The sequence below is a fragment of the Phaseolus vulgaris genome, chromosome 6 (assembly GCF_000499845.2).
Source record: "Phaseolus vulgaris cultivar G19833 chromosome 6, P. vulgaris v2.0, whole genome shotgun sequence".
Lineage (NCBI taxonomy): Eukaryota > Viridiplantae > Streptophyta > Magnoliopsida > Fabales > Fabaceae > Phaseolus > Phaseolus vulgaris.
This window is the reverse complement of record NC_023754.2, coordinates 8,390,035-8,398,249: the sequence shown is the minus strand read 5'-3', so window position 1 is coordinate 8,398,249 and position 8,215 is coordinate 8,390,035.

The following is an 8,215-nucleotide window of genomic DNA, read 5'->3' as shown; positions in this document are numbered from 1 at the left end:
TTGAAAAGTATAAAAAGTTTGTTTATGTTTTAAAACAAACAAGTGAAACAGATTTGAGTTTTTCAGTTGTGAGAAAGATTGCTTTCAAGTTTTGAACATTCACATCAAGCTTTGGGTTTTCTCAAGAAAAAGTGGAATAGGATTGCATCTATATTGATTTCAGATTATTCTGTAAACAAGTGTAATTCTTTCTGAATCTTTTGTAATTCTGGTGTTATTGCCAAGGAGTGTTGTGTGTTCATGAGGTGGTCAAGATCAACATTCTTGGTGTGTTTTGTGCCAAAGTGAGTGTGTTTCTTGAAGGGTTCAAGGTCACTACTTTGGTGGTTTGTGTGTAATTTGTTTTGATTACTTAGTGGATTACCAGTGGCTTCTAGGGACTGGATGTAGCTCTTGGTTTAAGAGTGAACCAGCATAAATTGTTGGTGTATCTCTTTCTTCCCTTAAACTCATTTAAATTCAGTTGTTATTGCTTTACTGGTATAAACAACCGATTGTTTCGCAGAAACAACCAATTGTTTTTTTTATGCTTTGCTGTTTTATGCTTAAATTCTTGGCTAACTTAAATTTTGATCTGGATTCACACAAAGGATTTTGTTCAAGCTGAAAAGCTTTTCAAAAACCCCTCTTAAACAATTCACCCCCCTCTCATTTAAGGCCATATATTTTAACAATTGGCATCAAGAGTTTGGTACTTGAAAAATACTCAAGTGTGATCCTAAAACTTTTTTTATGGCTGAAAAACTACCTTTTGAGGAGGGTGCTTCAATTAACAAACCACCTTTGTTTTGTGGTTTGAATTATAAGTATTGGGAAGTTAAAATGAAAATCTTTGTTAAATCCATTGATCAAAGAATTTGGGATGCAATTGAAAATGGCCCTTTCATTCCTAAGATTAAAAAGAGTGGATCTTTTATTAAAAAACCTTGGTCCCAATGGACTAATGAAGAAAGTGAGAAGGCCAACTTTGATTGCATTGCCAAAAATATAATAACTTCTGCTTTGGATTCTAAAGAATTTTTCAGGATCTCAGAATGTGAATCTGCTAAGGAGATGTGGGATACACTTAAAGCAACTTATGAGAGTACCACTGAAATAAAGAAAGCAAAGACAAGAAGTCAAGCAAGAAGAAAAAGGAGGCAAAATCAAAAAGCTCTCAATCTGTGTTTCATGGCCAAAAAGCAAGATGATGCAAGCAGTGTAAGTTCTTCTACTTCTTCAAATGCTGAAAATTACAGTCAATTGCTTCAAGCTTTTCAAGAAACGCATGAAGAAGCTAACCGATTGGCTCTCTTAAACAACAGTTTGAAAGGATTAAACATCTGGCTTGAAAATAGAGTTAAAGCACTTGAAAGAGAGTTGGAAAATTCAAAAACTGATTTTGAAAACCTTGAAATTCTTTACAAAAACTCTTCTTGCAAGTGTGACTCTCTTGTTTGTGAAAATTGTGAAAATCTTGAAAAGAAAGTTCATTATCTTGTAAGAATTGTGGATAAGCTTTCAAAGGGTAAATCCAACTTTGAGAATGTCTTGGCATCTCAAAATTGTGTTTTTGGAAAAGTTGGATTAGGTTTTATTCCACAGAACAAGCAAGACAAGTTTTCAAAGTCTTTTTCAAAACTGCCAGAAAAACAACCGATTGTTTTGTCGAAACAACCAGTTGTTACATGCTTCTACTGCATGAAAAGAGGTCATTCTATCAGATTCTGTAAAATTAGGAAATATTTTGTTCCTAAAGGCATTATGAGATGGATTCCTAAAGGTTTTGGAGTTCCCAGTGATGAATGTAAATCAAAAGGACCCATTTTTATAAGGGGACCAAATCTTTGTACTTGAAAATTTCCTTTGTAGGGAAAATTTATGGAAAGCATACAGCAGTGGTATATGGACAGTGACTGCTCAAAACACATGACAGGAGATAAATCTAAGTTTGTGAGCATCATCCTCGAACAAGAAGGCCATGTAACATATGAAGACAACAACAAAGGAAGAATTCTTGGAAGAGCTCTATAGGAGACAAAAGTATCTTGCTTATTCATGATGTCTTGTATGTAGAGGGACTAAAACACAACTTGCTTAGCATTAGCCAACTGTGTGACAAAGGCTATCAAGTAATCTTCAAGACAAACTCTTGTGAAATCTGTCTTCCCAACTCAAAAGAGGTAATGTTGATTGGTAAGAGAATCAACAATGTCTATCTCTTGGATATTTCTTCTCCTTGTTCTATTGGTTGTCTTCTTTCTAAGCATGATGAATCTTGGTTATGGCATAGAAGAATTGCTCACATTCACATGAATCACTTAAACAAATTAATCTCAAAAGATCTTGTGATTGGGTTGCCCAAGCTTAAGTTTGAGAAGGACCACATATGTGAAGCATGTCAAAAGGGAAAACAAGTTAAAAATTCCTTCAAAATTAAAAATGTTGTTTCATCTTTTAAACCCCTTGAGTTGCTCCACATGGATTTATTTGGACCTTCAAGAACCATGAGTCTTGGTGGCAACTATTATGCTCTTGTTATTGTGGATGATTTCTCTAGGTACACATGGGCACTCTTCTTGGAATCAAAGAGTGATGCCTTCTCTGCCTTCAAAATACTTGCTAGAAGGTTACAAAACACAAAAAACAGCAGCATTGGTTTTATAAGGAGTGATCATGGAGGGGAATTTCAAAATGAGAAATTCAGCAAATTCTGTGAGAAGATGGGGATCTTGCACAACTTCTCTGCACCAAGCTGGACTGCTGTCCAGAAAAACAACCGATTGATTCATCGAAACAACCGGTTGATTCATCGAAACAACCGATTGAAATTCTGTAGCAGAGTGAGTTGCCTAAAGAGTGGAGAATACCAAGAGATCTGTCAGTGGAGAACATCATTGGGCATATAAAGGAGGGTGTTTCTACACGTAGCTCTATCTCAAACTTTTGCAGACACACTGCTTTTGTCTCTCAAGTTGAACTAAAGTCTATTTAAAAAGCTCTTAAAGATAAAAAATGGGTGGAGGCTATGCATGAAGAGCTGAATCAGTTTGCTAGGAATGATGTGTGGTTTCTGGTTCCCAAGATAGGTGAGATGAACATCATTGGATCTAAATGGGTTTTCAGAAACAAGCTAGATGAAGCTGGAGTAATTACTAGAAACAAGGCAAGGCTAGTTGCTAAAGGCTCAATCAAGAGGAAGGAATTGACTATGGTGAAACATTTGCCCCTGTTGCAAGATTGGAAGCTGTGAGGTTGCTGCTGGCTTTTGCTTGTATGAGTGGATTCAAACTCTTTCAAATGGATGTGAAGAGTGTTTTTCTTAATGGCTTTATCAATGAAGAAGAGTATGTTGAGCAACCACCGGGTTTTGAGGATCATCAACATTCCAATCATGTTTTTAAGTTGAAAAAGGCTTTGTATGGGCTTAAGCAAGCTCCAAGGCAGTGGTATGAGAGGCTTAGCAACTTCCTTTTATCTCATGGATATGAAAGAGGAATGATTGACAAAACTCTTTTTATCAAGAAGTCAAATTCTGAAATTATCTTGGTGCAAATCTATGTTGATGACATCATTTTTTGTGCTACCAAAGATAGTTTGTGTGAAGAATTTGTGGTTGCTATGCAAGGTGAGTTTTAGATGTCTATGATGGGGGAGCTTTCTTTCTTTCTTGGATTGCAGGTCAAGCAAACAAAGGATAGAATTTTTCTATGCCAATCAAAATATTGCAAAGAAATTCTCAAGAAATTTGAAATGGAAAGTTGCAAGGAAGCTAGCACACCTATGCCTTCAAGTTGTTATATGGATGAAGATGCTGCTGGAAAAGGGGTAGATCAAACAAAATACAGAGGTTTAATTGGTTCTTTACTCTATCTCACAACAAGTAGACCGGATACCATGTTTGTCGTATGTCTTTGTGCAAGATATCAAACAAATCTAAAGGAATCTCACTTCAAAGCTGCAAAGAGAATTCTTAAATATCTCAAAGGAACAACCAATGTTGGTCTATGGTATCCTTCTCACTCTCCTATACACTTAATTGGTTATTCAGATTCTGATTTTGCAGGGTGTAAGCTGGACAGAAAAAGCACAAGTGGCACTTGTCATCTTCTTGGATCAAGTCTCATTTCTTGGCATAGTAAGAAGCAAGCTAGTGTAGCTCTTTCTACTGCAGAGGCTAAATACATTGTTGTTGGGAGTTGTTGTGCACAAATACTTTGGCTTCAACAACAACTTGCAGATTTTGGATTGAAGATCAACTAGGTTCCTTTCCTTTGTGACAACACAAGTGCTATAAATCTCACCAAAACTCAAATTCAGCACTCAAGAACTAAGCGCATTGAGATTCGTCATCACTTCATAAGGGATGATGTGAACAATGGAGATTGTGAAGTAAAATTCATTGAAACAAAATTGCAACTGGCTGATATATTCACAAAACCTCTACCAAAAGAAAGGTTTTTCTTCTTAAGAAATGAGTTAGGCATTTTTTACTCTTAAAATCTCTCTTAAACTGTTTTTTATACTTAAAGTCTAATTGTGAAGACAAATAGGGGGAGAATTGGTTGGTTTTTGTGTTGTCTGCTCTTTATAAAATGTTTCAAATTGTTAAATCTTTCTAATTTCTGAAATTGGACTTGTTTTTCTACTTCTGCTAACAGAAACAACCGATTGAATCGAGGAAACAATCGGTTGTTTGTTTGATACAGTGTTTAGTAAATATGCTATCCTAACCTACTGCTATAGATGTCTTGTATTGCATAAGTTTTGTTTTGCAGGTACTGCTTCAGATTCAAACAAAGTCCAACACAAGCAACCAGGGATTTGTCTTCACCAAATAGGGGGACATTGTTGGTCAAGAGTGATCAAGGGCTTTGAAGAATCCAAATCCAAAGTATTTGATGCAAGACTGGAGTTGTTGCTGTGTTTGGGGTAGGATCTAGGTAGTTTAAAAGTGTAATCCACTCTTTGTTGAATATAAAGCCAATGTGTTTTAAAACCTTTTTGAATTTTAAGTGTTTTTCAAACTAAGTGAAAAACAACTTTTTGTTTTGTCGAAACAACCGATTGTTTTACTCTTTGGTGTTTTTGAAAAGGTTGAAAACTATTTTGGTTGGTTGACTTGATGTCAAACCAAAACAATCGATTGTTTCGTGGTTTCAATCGATTGTTTCTTTGAAAATCCTAACAAAATTCTGTTTTGGTGGTTGAATGTGCTTTAAATGATTTCCAACTGAATACGCTCCTTCATTAAATGCTTTGACCAATATTTGAAAAGCATAAAAAGTTTGTTTATGTTTTAAAACAAACAAGTGAAACAGATTTGAGTTTTTCAGTTGTGAGAAAGATTGCTTTCAAGTTTTAAACATTCACATCAAGCTTTGGGTTTTCTCAAGAAAAAGTGGAATAGGATTGCATCTATATTGATTTCAGATTATTCTGTAAACAAGTGTAATTCTTTCTGAATCTTTTGTAATTCTGGTGTTATTTCCAAGGAGTGTTGTGTGTTCATGAGGTGGTCAAGATCAACATTCTTGGTGTGTTTTGTGCCAAAGTGAGAGTGAGTGTGTTTCTTGAAGGGTTCAAGGTCACTACTTTGGTGGTTTGTGTGTAATTTGTTTTGATGGCTTAGTGGATTACCAGTGGCTTCTGGGGACTAGATGTAGCCCTTGGTTTAAGAGTGAACTAGTATAAACTGTTGGTGTATCTCTTTCTTCCCTTAAACTCATTTAAATTCAGTTGTTATTGCTTTACTGGTATAAACAACCGATTGTTTCGCAGAAACAACCGATTGTTTTTCTGGTGCTTTGTTGTTTTGTGCTTAAATTCTTGGCTAACTGAAATTCTAATCTGGATTCACACAAAGGATTTTGTTCAAGCTGAAAAAGTTATCAAAAACCCTTCTTAAACAATTCACCCCCCCTCTCGTTTAAGGCCATATATTCTAACAGAATCATACAGAAGAAGATGATCAGAACATCACTATGCAAAAACTGGAATCCTGCCTAGAAAAACAACCGATTGATTTTGTTCTTGCTGGCTGACTTCTTCGCTGATTGACATAGGATGAATGCACCGCCCTCTGGGCTTGGAGTCACGTCTCTTTTAGCTGCTTCGAGTATGTCTTCGTTGTGACAGAGGGCGCCTTACCAGGATGGTACTCCAACGCTCAACTTAGTAAGGGCTCACAAAACAATAATAAAACTCAGTTTAGTGTGAAAAAACACCGTACCTTTTATAATCACACATGCACCAGTTTTACTTAAGAAAAACAAATCCTAACTGAAAATATTGCACATCATCTTTTAGTAATAACAAAAAATCACCTGCCACGTGCACCAATGATCTTTAGATGCTAAACTGCAAGTCACATTTTGTTATTTATTCAACTTCCTATCTTTTAGGATTAATAGCATCTATCAACAGGTATTTACGTGCAATAAACATGTAACATAAATATTTTATACGTAATAATAACAAACACGTGAGCAACCATATATATTTATGTTTAAGCACATGCAACTTCAATTTAAATCACAACACATCATTAAAAGTGTAGGCCCATTAACCACACATGCCTAATACTGCACCCTTGACACCAGGCCCATGGCCAAGTTGACCTCTACCCTACCCGAGAACCGAGTAACTGTTCACAAAAACCCTTCATTAGTAGCCTTATACTCACATATAAAACATTACCTCAACTATGCCATACTGACCCAACATGGCCCATTTTACTAGCCCAACAACCGAGTTGACTTGCCTATACCATGCCCCGAGATCCGACCCTCTAGCACTGAGCTCTGAGCACTCTGTCTAGTACACCTTTCATTAGTAGCCTTATGGTCACATATAAAAGATTTCCTCAACTATGTCATACTGACCAAACGTGGCCCAACAGCCGAGCTGACCTGCCCATACCATGCCTCGAGCACTGAGCTCCAAGCACTCTGTCCAGTAAACAAGCCCCCCAGTCTCGAGATGAGCTTGCTTCAACGAAGAGACTATCGAGTGCTTTGGAGGCTGACACACCATTTTCTCAGTAGGTAAGTGATAACCCAGTAAACCTCAACTAGCTTAAAACAATGCATGCCTTAATTAACTTAGGATAATATAACTGACGACGTTATAAACGTAATGAATTGATTAAGCATGGTTCATCATAGTGCTCTCGGCGGTGCTATATTATGGACAATTTGTACCTTCTGGCTGCAAGGGATGTTTCACTTGCTCGAGCACTAAATAGCTACGTGAGCAGGGCATTAATTTGGTCGCGCATGACTTTGTGTACTTGGAAAGTTTAACCGCTTTCCTCACACATCCTTCCCCGAGATCAGGGGTGACCTGGGCATCTGTCCTGGGGCCAATCTCTACACCAAGTCTGCCCTTAAATAGCATTTGGCGGCTTAAAGTATCTGACTTAAGTGTTGGCTTACACACTAAGTCTACTCTTAACACCTGTGTGGTGCAACTCTACCCCCACATGGTTATCTTGATTCTTTTCCACAAAGTGCCCGAGCTCGGACTTTTCCCGGCTTGGGCTCAGCACTAAAGTAGTGGATGGAGAAGTTGTGGAGGAATAGCAGTTGTCTGCCTTGTAAACTTTAACAATTGCCACACTTCGCACTTTTATTGTTAACTTATTTTGCTTCAATGCTATTGTTGTTTTATAAATGCATGTTCTTGTACATTACGACTAGTTTAAGTAGCTTGTGTACTAACGTGCATACGTTAAGTATATCAATCAAGCAACTTATAATTTATGCTAACTTTTTACATCATGGGATAAAGATAATGAGAGTTTAACAAAAACTAAGCCTTTGGCGAACTGTTTTCCATAGCCTCTTCAGGCTAATGGTCGAATGTGGCGCATCCAAAGGTGTCCTACCTCAATCTCGCCAAGTACTGCTTCATGTAGTAGTGCTTGGATGATTGCGACCCTCTAGGCGTGGTCATTCTTTCAGCATACTAGCTCAGCTTTCTGCTTGGTCACAGGACCTCGTCATCATCGTCTTTTGCAAGGCACTTGTCAACGTACCACTGGACAATTACACTATACAACTTGAAATCGTCTCACCGAGTACCCAATTCGAGTGTCTATGAGCAACTGCGCAACTTGCTCATCCTTCACAGCGTCTAGATCTCGAGTGGCATCAATCATGCCAAGTTAGCTTGACATATTCTGCACTCAACCCAATTTATGCAATTTGCTCATCCTAGAGAGCACCTAGAGCTC